The sequence below is a fragment of the Drosophila montana genome, unplaced genomic scaffold (assembly GCF_035044405.1).
Source record: "Drosophila montana isolate Dmon_TW-CO22-7 unplaced genomic scaffold, ASM3504440v1 contig_2178_1, whole genome shotgun sequence".
NCBI lineage: Eukaryota > Metazoa > Arthropoda > Insecta > Diptera > Drosophilidae > Drosophila > Drosophila montana.
The window spans coordinates 511,290-531,052 of record NW_026997075.1 but is presented as its reverse complement, the minus strand read 5'-3'; positions in this window follow the sequence as shown (position 1 = coordinate 531,052).

The following is a 19,763-nucleotide window of genomic DNA, read 5'->3' as shown; positions in this document are numbered from 1 at the left end:
CGTCGCCGTCTGCAACGTTTTTGAGCTGCTCGCTTGGGCAGAGCGGGCAGCGCAGCTTTGGCTCTGACTCTGACTCTGACTGTTGCCCGCTCTGGGACAGAATCTGATAGTCAAAAGCTGGGCAGCGGCTGCTGTTGCTGCTACTGCGGCTGGGGCGCTGCTGCCATCGTTTGCCGCCGACGCTGCCGTCTCTGCCGGCGCCACAAGCACTCGCTCATATCAGTCTTCGTCTGCGTCTTCGTCTTCGTCTCCCTCTCCCTCTTCGTCTCCGTCTTTGTCTCAGTTTCGGTCTCGGTCTCTGTTTGATGCGCTCATATCAGTCTGCCGCTGTCGCCGCCGCTGCTGCTACTACTGCTGTTGGTGCTGCTGGTGCTGCCTCTGCCTCCAGCGTCACCGATTCGCCCGCAGCTAGCAGCCGCCCCGCTAGCCGCTTGCCATAAAGCTGACAGCGCCAAATCAACAAGTTTCCAATCAGCAGCGCAGCGCAGTCTCCATTTTTCACTCGATTTCGGCGCGCGCGCCCAACATGTTGCCACTGCCAGCGTGACCGTTCGAACATGTTTGAGCTCAAACAGCCGCTCAATGCGTTGTCGGCTTTGTTTTGAGTGCATCGCCAGCGCCGCGTGCGCTCTCTGTTTATGTTTTTAGACCGCAAACCAAGCTCAAGAGCAAACAGACGCTTGCCACTCGGCGATCGGCACTCGGCAGTCGGCAGTCGCCGTCGGCAGTCGACAGTCGGCCCACGGCTGTCGGCTATGGACAGTCGGCTGTCGGCCGTCGGCGCCCGTTCGGGCAGGTGTAGTTGCAGGGTTTATCAGCGTTTGATTGATAAGCGGAATATGGCCAGCGATTAGATTACCGACTAAGCCTATGCCTAAGATGATATGCATATAAAAAGTGCTTATGCATATATGTTATGCCTATGCGTCAGCTGCTGCTTGCAGTTAATTATAATATACGTAGGGAATTATCCTCAGCTAACTCACCTGGTAATCTGTTCGATCTGCCGCGCTGCACAAAACTTGGCTGTGTTGCAACCTTTGCATTTTGAACGTCGCTCGGCTCGTCTTTATATAGATATATGTAACATTCGGCAGAAGCGGAAGCAGTTGCAGTGGACAACATTTGGCTTGGATCTGAAGCTTTCGATCTGAAGATCGTTGAAACAATACAGACAACAATTTCAATAGGAAAATTTGCATTTGGGGTCAATTTGCTCAGCCTTCACAATGTGATCTAAGCAGAGCTGCAGTCAGAAAAAAATAATAATAATATATATATATATATATATATATATATATATATATATCAGATATACTTATATTGAATTATTTAATTATAATTTGTTTATTATTTGATATCTGTTTATACATATATGCAGGCATATATGTTTGTTATTTTATTGCTGTTCTCCAGACAAGATCTCGGGGCTCGCTTTCGGGGCATTGTTTCAAATATTTGAATGACGTCAGACATGGCAATGCATTCAAGTTCAAAAATGTTATTAACAATCCACAATGAACAAGAAGCTGACAAAAGAAATAAACAAGCTGAGATAAAAACACACACAAAAAACATTTCTGCTTATAAGAAGGAAAAAAAAAAGGTCTCGGTATTTGATTTCAAATTTAAATTCAAATGCATTTGTAATCAGTTCTGCAGAAGTTTCTGCGGCTTTCGATTTCGTTTCGTTGCCTTTCGATTTATTCAATGATTTGCTTGTTTACCAACAGCCGAAGACCATGCCGGTTTTTTGGGCTTAAGGACAAGATTTGACCCTCGACAGAAGCTGAACAAGAAAAAGAGAAAAAAAAAAGAGACGGAACCAGAAGCAGACGCCGCTGGCGGCCAAGAAATTTCGATATATATCAAATAAATAATCAAATCTCGCAATGTGCTTCACTATTTATTAAAGCTATTTATCAAAAAAATTATAAATTATTATTATTATTATTTACTCTCAGGGCAGACTATTAGAACTTTTCACAAGCAATCAAATGTTAGGCTGAATGGAGGCTGAGATTCTGAAGGGATTGAGATACTCATTATTCTATCTCTTATTATATTCATGCAAATCAGGACACTGTGATATGCATGATATGTATCCCATATTAAATATCGATTTCGCTACATATCCCAAATTCCAAGAGGCGAGTTAGTATTAAGAAAGTATAAACAAGTGGCACTATTTTCTGCTTCAGAGAGTTTATTTCTGGTTCAAATTCTCTTTGAATGAATTCACAAATATGTTTAAAAATATATTTAGAAATAATATATTTAAAAATAATATCTATTGTTGGTTTCGTAGCTCGAGCCAGCTAAATAAAAACTTAAAAAATAATATATATTTAGAAATAAATCGTAAGTAATTACAGGTTGTATGGTTCTCATCTGTACAATAGGTTGATGCTCGTTTCCTTGCAAAATTCTTCCACTTCTTTCATTAAGGCAAATTGATTTTGTAGCCGTTTTCTATTTTCATTTTTCCTCTACTTTTGTGGGCTGCTTATTTCCCTTGAACCCTTGATAAATGCTCTATATAGAAAATGTCTACCTAAAAATGCTGCAAATACTCGATCGCAAAATGACGTCTTTTTTTTTTTTTTTTTTAATTTGCACAATCTGTAAAATAATTAACCACAAGCAAATATTTATGCATAATGCGAACGGATTATGTACAATTTTTGCGGTTTTTGTTAATGTTCAAAGAGATGCCGTTGCTTTGTTTTACTATCGTTTACCCTGTAGCTGCAAGAAACGGGCTTAATGGACTACGAAGCAGACAATGACAGAAGTCCGCCAGCTATAAAGTGTGTGTATATATCTATATATTGATCTAAGCCAGCATTTTAATTGATTTGAATATGTTTCGCTCTTGCAGAGGGAAACTTTATATGTATGTATGTGTACACATTCAATGCTTGCGATGCGTATTACAGGGCAACATATAGTCGAGCAGCTGGTTCTAGAGCATTCCTACTCGTTTTGTTAGCATTAGCGGGCAATGAACTAATTTGCATCTACTTAAATTCAATTCAATTTTGATAATTAGTAAGCATCAGCAATCGGCAATCAACGACAGTATCTCTCTAGCTCGTTCTCTCTCTCTCTCTCTCTCTCTCTCTTCCTCTGTCTTGCTCTATAGTTCGCTGTCTCTTTCTCTCGTGCCAAGTGCACAAACGGGGCATCCCAAACCCACATCCAGCTCCAGGTCGCGTCCAGGCCACAATGAATAGACATACGACAGCCGGAGGCCGGCTCGGCAACAGCAATAAAAACAAAATTAAGCAACAACAAGGTAAAAAGTAAAAAATATAAAAAGAAAGTCAAATGCCAAATGTGAGGCTAACTGATTCAAGGCTGTGGCCAAAAAGTGTGTGTATCCAAAGCGAGCAGCAGCAGAGGGCACTAAAGCTAATTGCTGAGTAGGATGCTGCGAGGAGTTAATCCAGTTGAGAGCAGAGAATGCGGAGAATGCATGGCAACAGCAGCAGCAGCAGCAGCAGCAGCAGCAAGTGTTGTTGTACAGCCGCACATGTCCAACTAAGAAGCAGCTATTCGGTCGACTAAGTCATTGAACTGACAACGACTCGAGCAACAGCTGCAGCGCAAGGATGCATCATGTTGCAGGCAGCCTCTAGGAAATCAAAAAAACAAAGCACTTAAGACAATGGCCGCTGGGTCAATGCACCCGCCCCAGCGCAGGACAACCAACAACTACGAATGTGTGTGTGTGTGTGTGTGTGTGTGTTGGATGCACTTGTATATAGGTTGGCCACTTAAGGATCAGACACGCACGCGGCAGGCACGTGAAAAATGAGAACAGGAAAACTGTGCACTGTGCGCGGCCTTGGACGCGGTCATTGGCCCAGACACACAGATCTATAGCCAAGGCAGAGGCGGTGGCAGAGGCAGAGGCAGAGGCAGAGGCAGAGGCTGGTGTCAGCAGCAGCAGCAGCATCATCGAGAGGGAGAAGTTTCCAGGAACTGGTGCGCTGCCAAAAGGCTAATGACTGCTAGGCAAATCCCAGACCAGACCAGACCGAACTCGAGCCGAACCGAATATTCAGGCAAATTACCGCTTGTACAGTCACGAATGCGCCGGGGCAGCGCGTCAAGGATGCCGGACATGAGTCAGTGCAGAAATATGTATGCCGGCCGAGTGGCCTGCGGCAAAGATCTGCCAGAGACAGTGGACACGGTCTCGGCTTGAGTTTCATTTTCGATTTCAGTTTCAGTTTCAGTTTTTAGTTTTTTCGGTTTTTTTGGTTTTTAGAGGCAAAGCTGAGATCCAGACGAACCCTGTGACAGGTAATAACTAACTGGTTTCCCGATCTCAAACGAGGGGCAAAGGCAAAGCTCATAACGTCAGCATCCGCCTCAGCGTCAACGTCAGCGTCAGCGTCTGCGTCAGCTGCAACTCTCGACAACAACTATAGCCCATTAATTGTTAAGCGATTCAAAACTAAAATATTTAATTTAGTCATTAACAAAAACAGCGCGAACACATGCAATGCATATACATATACATAGATAGATAGATGGATAGACGAATAGATAGATAGATAGATAGATATATAGATAGAGAGATAAAAAGAGAGATAGATAGATAGATGGATTGATAAAATTATAGACAGATAGATAGATGGATAGATTGATAGGTAGAAAGATACATATATAGATAGATATATAGATAGATAGATAGGTAGGTAGATGTATAGATAGATATATATATATATATAGATAGATAGATAGATAGATAGATAGATAGATGGATGGATATATACATAGATAGATAGATGGATAGATAGATAGGTAGATAGAAAGATATATATATACATATAGATCGATAGATAGATATATAGTTATATAGATAAATAGATAGATAGAAAGCTAGATAGATAGAGAATGAAAGATGTATATAGATAGATGCAAGTCCTATGCCCTGAGGAAAAGTAGGGAAAATCTTCGTATGTTTTTTAAACAAGTTTGTCTTGTCTGTAGCTGGAACCAATAATATGTAGATGTAGCATGTAGTTAGATGTATTGCGCACTGATTCCCCTTATCTTCCACTTCTTCTATATACATAACTGAATATATCTACCTTATAGGGTATGTTATGTCAAACAAAGCAATCTTGGTCCGTTTTCTGATTTGATTTAATTGAGCTTAAACCAAGATCTGTATCTGAACCTTTCAAGGCACTTTTCAAGCACGTTAAAGCCAAGATCCATTTGTTTCTGCATCTGCATCTTAGAGTATCTCAGCTTCGTTCTTGCGCTCTGGCGGCACGTGTTGGTTAACGTTTATTGTGTCTGGGTGTGTGTTGACAAGCGTGATGCAATATTTAGAATTGTTTTTGCACACTTTTTATAGCGCGACCTTGAGCAGCCAAACGCCAAACAAAGCACCATTTGTAAAATACTTAAACATAGCCGAACAGACACAACACTGTACACATGTGTATCACATATGTGTGTGTGTGTGTGTGTGTGTGTGTGTGTATGTATATGTGTGCATGCATACTTAACTAAGCATGTACACGTACGGAATATGTATGTGCAGATGTGCATACATTTGCAATAAATAACAAATTAGCCAACGAGCGAATCACAAAAAACTTTAATGTACCGAAAATAAATATAATAAAAAGAAATAACAACAAGAAGCGAAGGCGTGTGAGCAGGGGCCAAGCAGCGGGTGAAGGGGCGCGGGCTGCGGGCATCAAGGAACCAGCTTAACCTAAGAATATATCTGTACTATATATGTATATATCTATACTATATACTATATACAGACGATTCCACGCTTAATGAAGCATTCACTTTTGCTAAATTTCTTCAAAATAAACCAAACATATTTGATTCAGGATTTGCAGCGTATTCAATTGTCGCTAAGTGATTTATTCAACGATTTGTTGTTATTCTCGTTAATTATTTATAGAGACAGTTCTAAATATATACGTAATGCAAGAGCCAAATCCATAGCTGTAGCAATTAACAAAGTTATTCAGCAAATATTTTTGGCAATAATTAAAATGTGAAATAACCAGAAATTGCATAGAAATTAATTATTATTAGCCTGAAAGTCAACTAATTTGAGCTGCGTGCTTTTTTTGTTTAACGTCATATCAAGCTCTAATTTTATCATTTTAGTATGCATGACAGAATTGTATATTAATTATGCTTTCAGGAACTTCACAAAATAGTTGAATATATACGAAAGTATCTGGACTGGAAGCACTAATGGAAATTCTCTCTAGTTGGGTTCGCGGTTCGACTCCCTGTAGAGGGAGGGATTCTAATTTTGTCATGAAATGTGAAGGAGACAACCTCGACCCCATAAAGTATATATATTTTAGATCAGCATCAACAGCCGTATGGATAAAGCCATGTCCGTCTGTCCATCCGTCTGTCCGTCCGTCTGTCTGCTTCTATGCGAATTAGTCTCTCATTATTTAAGCTATCGTCTTCAATCGTTGCATAGATCCGCCTTACTGCTGCAGGCGGTACATAAGTTCAAACCCGCCAAATCGGACTAATATATCATATAGCTGTCATAGGAAGGATCGGACGAAAAGTAGTTTCTTGTGTGGACAACTTTTTTGTTTATCAAGATATCTTGACCAGGATTTTCCAAATCCCATCAATATCGGACCACTATATCATATTGCTGCCATAGCAACGTTCAGTCGAAAATTAAGATAGGCATTTATAACTTTCACCCTGCTTTCTACACATATGCAAAATCCTATCAACATCGGACCACTATATCATATGGATGCCATAGGTACTATCGGTCGAACACTAGGTTCTGATATGGACATCTTTTTTTCCATTCAGCTTACTTGGCCAAACTCGGTATTAATTATGTGCTCTATGATCCACACATATATATATATATATATATATGCAAAATCTTATCAACGTCGTATCCTAATCTTAGGATCGATCCGAAAAAAGGTTATTGTACGGCCAAATATTCTTTTTTTCAAGATATTTTTATTAAACTTACATATGTATCTGTAAGACTGCAAGGCAAATTTCTACAAGGGCATTTAATCATGGAAGTGCCTAGGAAAGTATTTAACTTTTAGTACAAAATCGCCCATTGTACTGAAAATATTGCAAACCGTGAATATTTTCATATGCAAAATGCGGGCTAAATTAGATATTAGACCAAAATTGGGTTCTACTGAATATAGTAGAAACGCAATAATTGAGGCTTAGGTAGTTTTTACGTTGCGGCTGGGTTTCGCTCATAAGTTTATAACGTTTAGCTGTTGTTGTAAATGGGTATACTTTTAATATTAATACTATTTTTATATTTTATATTTTAATGTTGTTGTCAGGATCTGTGGATAAATAATAATACTAGCTTATACAAATAAGGCATACAAATATAAACAACATTTACCCAAACTGCCTTTTAATGCTCAAAGATTTATATGCATGTCTCCTAACAATTGTTCATAGTCCAGTTAATGAAAGAGAGCAAAGAATTGCGTTGCTTTTCCATTTCTGAAGTGCGTGTGATTTCATCTAAAAAATTCCATAGAATTTTCCCACAACGCATTTAACCATTTCAGGTTGAATTACATCAGAGTTGCTTTCCTTTAGCTGGACGCAAACAAGATTTCAATACCGAATAACATCGAGATTCAGTTTGTTTCTTTCCAAATGATATTGTTTTCTTTTTTTGCATATTTATTTATGGGATGACAAGGTGTAAACAATTTGTTTGTGCTTCCCGAAAGATCTACGCAAAAGAATGCGTCAAATTGTCCTAAGCCCCACAGCTATGCTAAATAGCTGAGACAAGCCTGAGATCAGTCTTGTTCTTGTTGTTGACCACCTTTTGGCTTTCATGTGTGCTCTTGAACTTGAAAACAGCATTGTGAATTCCTGCTACACAATCGAAAACAGCAAAGAACAAAAAAAGAAAAAAACGGAATCGAAAAACAAAAATCGAGCCACATGACAACGCAGAATCTACCGAAGAGTTGGCGGCAAGAATGGCAACATCTAGAGACCGAGCCAGAGCCTCAGACTTGGCGTCAGCCCCATCCCTGGCCAGCGATTTGGCCATGATCCGGACTTGGCCGGGTACGGCAATGGCATAGAATATTATGAAACTTACGACGAAAACAAAAATAAATCTTCCAGCTCTCCGTCTCCCTTCCTCTCTCTATCTCTCTATCTCTCTATCGCTCTCTCAATTTCTAGCTACTTATTATTCGGCAAATATCTTTTATCTGTGCCTCTCGCTCTCCGTTCTGCCATCTCGCTCGCACTCTATTGTCGTGCTCATCCTTTTGGCCTTGAGAACTCATTAATTCGAACTCGAACTGACAAATCGATGTCGTGACGACGCTAAAGAAGCCGCCGCCACTCGAGACGTCTTGAGAATTTCACAGCTAACGAGAATTCGAGACCGAGCCAAAGAACTACGCACCAGCATGCCCGACTCCCAAATGCGCTACCGAAGCACCAGAAGCTATGCAATCGAATTGTTTGCTCAATGAAATGTACACTTCCGTATCTGTATATGGTGGACATGCAATTAGAAGGCTTTAACTCGTACACGCCAAAGGGTCAATAAACTAAAAGATATTTGATTAGTAATGGGAATTGAATTGTTTATATGGACTTATATGAATTGCATATTATCTAATCAGAAGCCTTTGCTCAGGCTAATATCTGGTTTTTATGCAGTTCTGAATAGGACTTTAGACGACTTTAGAAACCGCTTCTGGGAATTTATAATTCGGTAAACAATATAAGTAGAAATAATAAATTATTATGTGAATTGTGCATTTTATTGACTCGCCCCGTCGCAAATACTATATGCACATTAAAAAAAAAGCATTTGTTTTTCAGCGTGCGATTTGTATAATTTATATGGAAAGTCCACACACATACTTAGTTACTACAGACTACATATACATGTGTATATATACGTGTTGACAATAAATACTACGTAGTAACTGTTCTGAGCTGACGAAACCCGACGCCTTCAGCAGATCTTCAACAACATATTTGTTGTTTACGTAAGTACCTGTCCCGAGCCAGGCCAAGCCGAGCCGAGCCGCCGATTCATGTCGGGTGTGAAAGGCCCCCCAAATGCAAGCCTCAGCGAAATAAATTGCATATGCATTTCTGCAAAAAATGTAACTCTTTATTATTCCTATTAATTCACATGTATTCTTAGGTTTGTTCAATTGGGTAGCACGGTAGCATACCCTGTAATCGGAAGATCTACTAGACTTAGCCCTTGTTTCTATGGCAGATATAAGTATGTACATAATATCGGGTAATAATATATTGAAAGGTAAGTATTATTTAGTAATAGGAGGTATATAGTAATTAGCAGGTTTTGGGATCGCATCTCCGACTAGTTTATGGTTAAAGTATTTTTTTATTCAATATATATTATAATACAAATAAAAATAACAATAACAATAATAATACTAATTTTTATATATTAAGTACTATTACTCTCCTTTTTACAGTAAATGTATTTCGCAACTTCACCTGTTTCTCTGTAATTACAGGGTATAAATAACACCAAAAAAGTGAAAGAAAAAAAAGCAAAAGAGTTTAGAATGAGAAACCAAAGGCTTTTGGTTAACGTGTGAAAATGTTGGGAATTCATTGAACCCGACTGGGAAAAATAAAGCCAACCATATTGTGGGTTTTGTGTGCCTGGCATTATGTAATTGGAGTAGCCACGGGACAAGAAGGGCGCCGGAAGAGTCGTCTAGATGGCCACCACCATTCAAATTCGCGCGCGCAAATATGCGAAGAATGTGCGTATTGTGGAGAGTTCATTCAACTGACAGCCAATCGGCGGCTACAATCGGTGGCTGACTATGGCTGGGGGCGGGACTGGGGGCGGGCCTGGGACTTATAAGGGCACAACTGAAACTGAAAACAAAACTGCGACATTTCGTTTTCTGTTTATGTTTCTGTTTATGTTTCTGCTTCTGCTTCTGCATAACAACAACAACAACAACAACAACAACAAGCAGTTAAAGGGCCCCTCATTCAACCTGTTGCCGCACACAACTGAGTAGCCGGCCGGGCGGGCTGTCCGTCCGTCCGACTGTCCGCTTGTTGACTCATGCCAAGGGGGCAGCCATCAGCTAATCGGCTAATCAGTTATCAACCAATGGTCAGCAGCATCCCAGCGCTGGGCCCTACGCACAGATTGTTGTGCGTATTTACTACGCGAGCGTTCGGCGTGTGTGCGTGTGCGTGTGTGGTTAAGCATATGCGTATCTACTAGATACGTATCTATGAGATACAACGTGTTTTCTTAACAGTTTTGGCGCCAAAGCGAGTGTTTGGTAGCAATGAACTTTGTAGGCGGTATGCGATGTACGACGCATGTCCCCAGTGTCCAAGCTCGAGTCCGATTCCAATTCCAAGCCCGAGTGGCATTTCATTAGAATGGCCAAAATGAGCTCAATTTTTGATGGCGATTATATAATGTCAATCGATGCGCCAGCGTCTCAGCAGAGCCATAACCTTGAGCGCGTACGCTGACATCTCCAGCAAGCCCCGTTGATCCACCCCTCGCCCCTCGCCCCCCTTGCCGGCACCTACCTACCCACCGGCAGAACCAGCAACGAGAACAGCATCAGCAGGCCCCAGCCCCAACGCTGGCAACACACGTCCACGAGTCGTGTCTCGAGCGGTTTCGTTTAGCATTCTTGCTGCTACTGCGCCATAGCGGCCAGGCTGGAATCAAGCTGCAGGCTTTAGACTATGGACTGTGTGTGTGTGCGTGTGTGTGTGTGTGTGTGTGTGCGAGTGTGTGTGTGTGTTTGGGGGGTTCAACCACCTCAGCTAGCGGCTGTCGCTGGGGTGGGCTTTTGAAGCTGTTGTAGTTGTAGTTTTAGCCCCAACTAGTGCGCCACTTCCTCGAGCATAAAATTAAATATTCCAGAGCTGTAAGCTTTCGGCTTAATTTGATAAATATTTTCCCATTTATTTTTGAAGCTAAGACGCGTTCGGTTTGCGTCAATTGGCGACAATACAAATATCTGCATTTATAATAGCGCATAAAACAATGCAAATTCTATAAAAACAAATGAAATTCTATTTGATTTCATATTCCTGTTCTTAAAAAAACAACAACAACAACAATATCGCATTAAAAAAAGATTTCAAAAGAAACGAGCTGCTGCTGCCAGACACCTGTGAATGAGACAAGCGCGTAGATTTCCGGATTACGAGCCCCATCTGCGCCTGAGACCGAGAGCTCGCATCCAAGCACAGAGATCGTTTGCCCCATGCCCCGCGCCCCGCGCCCCGCGCACCACGCCCCACAACCGCAACCGATGCTGTGGCTCCCGTTCGATCTCTCGGTGCTTTGATATGATATGACTGAAAGATCTCTGGGTTTTTTGCCATGTTCTTTGAATGAAGCGTAGCTGGGCCTAAACGGCCCCGCCTGCCCCTAACCGTTGCCGTCATAGCAACCGCTTCATTGAAATTTTGTTGTCTTGGTCAAAAGTTGTAAAAAACAACAAAATATAAATAAAAAAAAAAAAAAACAAAAAAAGAAGAAACCGCGTGGTCACTTCGACACCCGCCCCCGCTGCCCGCCGCCCCCGCCCCCGTCACAGACGCCTCTGGCCGTGGCCAGTGACACTCTTGCGTGTTTTCTGGCGCGTATCCCAAGTGTTTATGTTTTGATTCTGATAGTTTCGGAATTGGTATTCAAGGTTACTCTTGTTTTCATGTCCATTGACCTATTTGGTATCACAAATATCGTCATGCAAATGAGCTGCGGCCCGCGCGATCGATCGATCGATCGATCGTGTATATTAGGGGTATATATAATTTTTATATCTGTTTCATATCTGCATATTTTTTGTGGATGATCATTTCTTTTATTGCTTTGCTGTTCGTAAACATCGCTTAATTGAAGCGAAAGATTCTAGGAATGAAATATTCTGATTAGCTCAATTAGCTGGCATTACCCGGCTTATCCCGCGTCGACTTTTCTTACTTAAAGGTCTTACTAATGACTTTTTTGTGTATGGAAATTCGCAACTGAATTTGTAGACGATTCGAATTATACGCCTTGCAGCCTTCATTGATTATTTTTCACGTGCTTCGTTTTTCCGAAATTTAATGGATTTTTTAGATAAACTTGGCAGACTTTAAGAATCCCTAATAGGGCGCTTCAATTGAGCTTTTTTCCACTATGATTTATTTAAAGTTCTCGATGAGTTCAAGAAAACTTATGCTTGAAATGCACTTAAATGCCAACCATATCCAAAGGCTGCAGGGTATTCAAATTCTGCTTTTCAGTACTAACTGTTTGAACTATATATTGAGAGCCTATCAGTTAGCTAGTCAGTTTTACAGCTTAATATTGATGTACCGTAACCAAGTATCGTAATTTCAGATCGTTGCCAAGGCCCAAATAGACTCCATTTGTTGTAATATTTATTGAAATAAATAATGAATGAGAATTAATGCTATTGAATGTCACATAGTTATGGCCCATTGATAAAGTTGACATATCTATTGTCGCACCAGCATAAAACGAAGCTTGGCTGACCAAAAGACCCGCCCATTGCCGTCCATTACAGACAAATGCAACGTTCGCAAGTGCAGAGCGCAGCAGAAATTATTTCCGTTTAGGGTATGAGAACCAAAAATTCAGAACCAACGACAACACTCGATACTTGAAAGACAGCCCTTCGCTGGGTCATTGTCACGAACAATGGCGGGTATCATGATGTTGTGGTGTGCCATGCTGATAATATATATATTTATGTATTACTGACCATTCGGTAATTCAGCGATATCTTTACCTTTGAGCGGACGGTCGATTGGGCAATGCTCGCTGGTAGTGAGTATATCATATCATATGCATATACTTGTGAGCAACTCGAGCTTTGTGTTTGTGATAAGCTCGAGCTGAGAACGTGCTAAAAATAAATATGTAATACACTATATGAACAAGAAACAAATAAAGGTTATTTCACAATAAATGTTATTACAAATAATAATATTGTGATTCACACACGTATTTGTTAAATTCAATTATTATTATTGTTTTAGCTGTTGTTTAAAGATTCATTTCTATTATGCACACAGCTAGAGGCCTTTGCCTTTAGCCACGTGCTAGGCTTTGTTTAATCTATTAACTTGGAATAATAACGGAATTTGCACTCAGGCAGGCAAATGCCTGACAGGTGAACGATAACTACGAGCTAGTCGAATACGAGTTATACTATATTCTAATCATTTTGCCCGGGGTCGTTGAAACTGGCCAGCTCTTACATCACTTGTGTTTGTTTTTGCTTGTTTTTGATAAGCAACAGTCAACTTGAATTCAATTTTGTATTTCATAAACAACAAATCGCATTCCACAGTGGGCGAATAAATATCACTCATACGCACCATGGACTTAATTTAATTAGAAATTTATTTGTCACTTGCTTAATGCATGTCCTGCTGATAGTTAAATATTATATATGAAAATTGCTTACGACTTGGGGAGTAAGGAAATGAGCTCCCACAAAAAGGACTCTTTAACTCTGAATCTAGGGCAAAATAAACAAAAATGATGCCATAAGTGGTCATAAATGTGGATTTGTAAAGCTCTCAGGTGGTTTTTATATGCTCTGTCCACGTTTTCATAAATTTAACTTAAAATTGAAATTCCTTGCGAATTCTTTAAGAGACATATCGATATTTTTGATGCACTTCACACCGATATTTATATCGTAACAATTATCGAAGATAGGTTTACTTTGAAGTCTCTTAAGTGTGACTTTATGACTTTAGCTCAAAAGTGAAATGCGTGTTCTTAAGAGAAGGATCGATTTGTTTGCAACTGAATTTGTAGGCAAATCGAATTATACGCCATACTATATATTATATATATATATTATTTAGTAATTTTTCCACAATTTAATAGATGGACTTGGAAGATTTGAAGATGGTATTTCCCAATATGTAGCTACCGGAGTATCGATTGTTATCGGTTTTGTTAAGTTATCGATGATTTGAACAAAACTTGATCTGCGCTTGAAATATTTTTTATTTTTAAATACCCTTCACCTAGAAATTTATATCATTATCGTTAATAATTATCCATATTAGATGTGTTTGAAAGTTTAACATATTTTTCTTGGCGAAATTCATGCCAAAATAACAACACCTCCAAGGTAGCAAATATTGAATACTCTGCCTTTTCTATGCTAAGAGTTTAACCACCTGTACATTAATTTTTCATCTAAACTACGTTAATCTTTAAACGCTGTTCACACAAGTATATGAATATATATATATGGGGTTATTGTTTTATTTATATTTATGGCAGTCTGAGTTTTAGAGCTAGAGTTCACTAATTTTTCAGGCAGTCTTCTTTTGAACTACCACAAAGTTAGTTTAAGCTAGAAATGTTATAAATTGCATAATTTGAACATTTCTAAAGTAATATCTTGAGTGTGATTGATTTCTGGTTACCCTAAGGCCTTTTTTTGATTTAAGCTCTGTTATTGTGCAGTGGCTTACACAGGTGCATTGATTTTATTCGTAATCATTTATTTCTCCCTGTTTTTGGAACGATATTAAAAATCTCAAAAAAGAGTTTTTAACAAACGATCATATTTTGGCACAAACATGAAATGATGTAACCTGCAAACGAACTTGATTCGAGGTTCTGTTCTTGGCTAAGTATCACTGGAGTTTCAGCATTGCAGCCGCTAGAGGGCGCTGGCTGTTGCTCGTGGCAGCGACAAAGGAAAATAACCGTACAGTTAATTTTAAGATTTAGCCGCATAATCATTACGCGCAGTTATTTAATCAATTCGGTAAATACTTTATGAAATGGTTTTAAGCCCTTTTTTAGGTAGGCTTGACAAAAAACTTTCACCACGCTTAAAATACAATTGCAGGCATTTAAAATTCAAGCTGCAAATATACAAAAATAAATAAAAATAAAGCAGCGACCATATGTGAACAGGCTGAAGTCTCAACTAATTTCGCTGTGCTCGAAGGTCAACTGCATGAAATGAGCCGCGAAACTTCTCCAAATAGCTGAGCCACGTTTCAAAATTGCGACAGATAAACAGTATAATTAATATACAATACGAATAACCCGTTTCAACTGAAGTCGAAGTCGCCAGCCAGCGAAATCCAAGTAACGGCCAAGCCGCAATTGTATAATTGGGCAAAAAGGGCGCGTCCATTGCGCAAATCCGCCTTCAAGTCGCGGCCGCAGTTGCCATCGAAGACGAAAAGCATACAGCTAAAAGCTGGTCAAGGTCGCCATGCCGTTGCCTTACGGGCCCTCGCTGCGTATACTTGATGGCCCACAGGCGCAGACACAGTTAGGCATTCGCTTAACGCCTTCAATAACTCAAGTAACTGCAATTCAGAGTGCCTGCTCTTGTTGCTGTTGTTGCTTGTGTCGCCCAATTGAAGCTTAAAAGTTGAAATAAGTAGGATTATCGACAACGAACAAAATCCAATTGAGTTCACTTTGCATGGTTTCTCGTAAGTGTCGTAATCAGCTACCAAGAGTAGAAAGCCCTGCGGCCCCCCCCCGCCCCCCGCGCTGCGGCTATGAAGCTGCCCAGTGGTCGCCAGATTACATAACTCGCGCTCGGACGTTGACCTTTTGCTTTTATGCTCATTATTCACATCATCATACACTTCGCTTAGGCTATAATGAATTTGTCAAGAATTGTGTAACGCACTGCAGAAGGCATCGTGAAAACGTTTATATATATTATTAATTTTATTTTCTTATCCGATCCAATATCTTGGATCTTAAGACAGAGTACATATATTAATATCGGTTCTACTTGATTCAAGTGTTAATTTTTTATTTTATGTTAAATATTTTAAATTAAAAAAAAACTTGAACTAAGATTTCTTGTTATGTATTTCAGTCCAATTTAGCTAATCTTAAGAGCGAACTAACCTACATTTTAGATACTTTAATTTATCTCCATTTTTGACTTAAAAGAAATCGAATATAGTCTTAAAATAAGCCCAATCAGACCCAGTTTGATCTTCAAACAAGTTTAAATTAATCGTGATATTCTTATTACTAAATGATGCAAGAAAATTATTGTCTTTAGCTTGGATATTTTTCTCTCAGTGTATATCTAGAAAGTCAAGTTCTTTCCTAAGAGAGTTGATTAGCTTCGTTCTTATATGATACAAATGAAGGGTATTCCGACTTCGGCTTGCCGAATAAAGCGCTTCTTACATGTGTTTTGCCTAGGTTTTTGTTACTTTTATTTTACTCTTGCTGTTGCTGGGCACGTGTATGGTCCGTGTCATATACATACATACCAACATGTAACTATACAATTATTTATATATATATTTTTGTATATAATTTATTAATAATTGCCTTTTAGTCTTGGCATCAAGTGAAACAAAAGAGAACCGCGTGTGCCGGCCGCTTAATTAATGGCCATTTCTGGCTTGAGTTCTGGCTTGAGTTCTGGCAAAGCTTAGGCAACATGTCCGTTAGATGGGCAGAACTTTTGCCAGACTTCATGCCGGGCAAGTGGCAAGCGGGCCAGGTGTGAGTCGGCGTCTGCATGCGTGTGCTGGCAGCTGTAGCCGTGCCCCTGATTGTGGCAGGTCCTGCCCATGCGTCTGCCGCAAGCAATAAATACTTAATAAATAAATAAGTTAGTGCAGTTGGTCGGACCGAATGGACTGCCTTAACGACAGTCGGTATGCCTCGTTAGCCGTCTTGGCCATTTATGTAAGTGGCGCATTATGCATGTTTATTTGAATTTTAATTGCCTGGGAATTCGCACAAGTACCTCAGGTAAAAACTGGGTCGTTTAGGCCAAAGTGCTGCGGTCCAAGGACCCAGCTCTTGATAGCTGGAAGCGATCTGCCGCTGCGTGTGCGTGTATGCGTTCATCCGTGTTGCCGGTTGCAGGTCTGCGCGCGCTGGCCGTGATCTGATTACAATTCCAAAAAGGTTTCATCTGTATGTATCGCAACCGAAAAAATGCGAATACTAGATGATTCCCTCGCCAGCCATTGCTGGCATTGCCTCCGCCTCCGCCTGTCCACGCCTTCGCCCCATTGCCGCTGCCTGTTTTTGTTTGCATGCGATGGCTGTACTCATTACGTGTAATAACTGTGGTAATTGTCACGTAGACCATCCGGCCAACAACTACAACAGCTAAGGACACTTGGCCAGCTGACGTCATGTGATCAGATAGAGGCAGCGGCAAATGGCGCATTGCAATTGTGACAAATCGAGGGACGAATGTGCTAATGGAATATGCCTCGAGGCACAGCAGCTGCCATTCACGGCCCCAAGCCGTAGTCATGGCCTAAAGCACAAGCCATGGCCCTGGATTAATAAGGTACCCCCCCCCCCACACACACAGAGTATGCTTCTAGCATTTCCCATTAATAAACAACCAACTTTTATTGAATGCCCGAAACATGACCTGGATAAAGGATGTTGCAATCTGTACAATTGCATAATAATATTCGAGGCTGCTTCAAGTACTCCCCTCGAATTATTAGTTTTCTGTGTGTGTTATAAATAATTTGATCGAATAGTTGCATTCCATTTCATAGATGATTTAACATGCTGGGCAAAGTAAACGATATTGCAATCAAATACAAACGTTGGGCAATTCTCTGTTCACACTGTGGAAAATTCAGGATTTCCTGGATTGTTGGTGTATGTATGTAAGCATTTTATCCCTTACCATATGTACATATGTTCTCCTTTACTGCTGCAAACTAAAAATAACGTCTTTCTATGCGATTCTCATGAATTCAAGTAAGCCCATCAGGGTTTCGTGCTTTGATTTGCCAGTGTTATATTAACAAGCTGTGCTGGCAATCTAATAAACTTTATTTTTAAATATATTTGCGTATACATACATATATTTGTGCGTATGCATAAATATATGTATGTATGTGTGCGCGTGTCTGTGTACTTTCCCGTAGCGCTTCTATGCAATTCTCATGAATTCAAAAGCGACTTACAGACTTTCATGATTCGCTTTGAAGTGTTACATAAATATCGTGTTGGCAACCGAGTAGGCTTCACTTACTCCAACCCGTTCTCTACTCCATTTGTGCTTTTATTTTATTTGCAGAAGTGAATATATGAAAGTCCGACTGCCGCCCACAATAGTTGCCAATATAAAAGCTGAGCGTGAGCACGTGAATTTCTGGGGTAAGTACATGCTTACACATAAATATAGATATAATATAGATAATATAGATATTAGGGTTAATCATATTGGCTTTTGAACTGAAAAACAACTCGAAGCTAGAGATGAGAAGGTAAAAATTAAATTAACTATATTTTCCAAACGTGCTCAATGAATATATAATATTCCTTTGTAATTATTTGTTGTTTGTGCCTTATAATTAATCATCTGTAATTATACAAATAGTTGCCTATTTATTGAAAACAGAATGCGTTCGTCAAGTTTTTATTTGTCTCCATCAACATAACCAATGAGGCAACATGTGCAATCCAATCCTTTTGGTGTTATAATAGTAATTGCAGCTCGACCACAAATCAGCAAAGAGCAGCTGCATATGCAGCAGCTTTTGCCCAGGCACGCACACACGAGAATGTGGGACATTCATCAGGGAGTGGCACGCCCACGGAGAAAGTGAGATAGAGCGAGAGAGCGAGAAAGAGAGAGAGAGAGAGAGAAAGACAGAGACAGGCAGCAAGCACCTCCAGCTGGCTTACGGAACACGGTTGCATGCACTTCATTTGGTGTGGTCAAGCGGTAATTGATTTCTGTTGACCACAACATGGCACATACACACGCATACACGCACACGCACAACCAAGCAGCCTGAGGACGAAGCGTGTACTTATGCGAGTGTCAGACTCCATGTCCTTAGCCATATCCTGTATCATTGCCGTAATTTATGGAGTTGGCGTTGCCTTTGTCCCGAGTAGCGTGGAGCTGTCAAAGCGTCTTAGTGCTTAATGGTTTATATGGCAGCCGGCAGCTAGCAGAGCCCAGGAGCTGGAAATTTGTACGGAATTTACGCGCTGGCCATTAACTTCGAATGGGCAATCAATTCCAAGCATTCGCACGACGTATTCGTGAATAATCTACTAATTTATTCACTGCGAATATGCTCAACGAGCGCCTGAATTGAATGCTCAAAAAATGTCTGTTTCTGTGTGTTTTGCGCCCGCCTAAAAGTATGCTCCGAAATGATCTGCCCTTCCATTCAATATTGTTTTTTGCTTTTGGTATTTATGTTACATAAAACATTTATTGCTATTTTACATATGAATCGCATAATTTGCATTTCTTAAGTTCGTTGAGGTGTACAGAAGTGAAAAATATTAAAATTTCTGTTTTAACACACACGCACACATATATTAAGAACATATGTATGTATGTATTTGAGAGTATATATATATAATACTTATTTTGTTTTTATTTATTAAAATGTTTTTTATGTGTACATAAATTATTTGATTTAAATTACTCTGCTTAAATCCGAACAGAACTACAATTTTCTTTTGAAATTCATTGTTTACGACAGTAGAAATGTACATCTAATGTTCTAGTCCCATTTGTATTACTCATGAATAATCCAACGAGCTGAAACTCGGACCTGTTTGTGTAGCACAAAGTGAACAGGTTCTAGTTAAATAATGCAATTATATGATTCTGGCTAATTTCTTCTGCTTGGTAGCCTAGACAAAGTGTCAAATTCTAAGTAATTATGCATGTAGTTGACAAATAGTT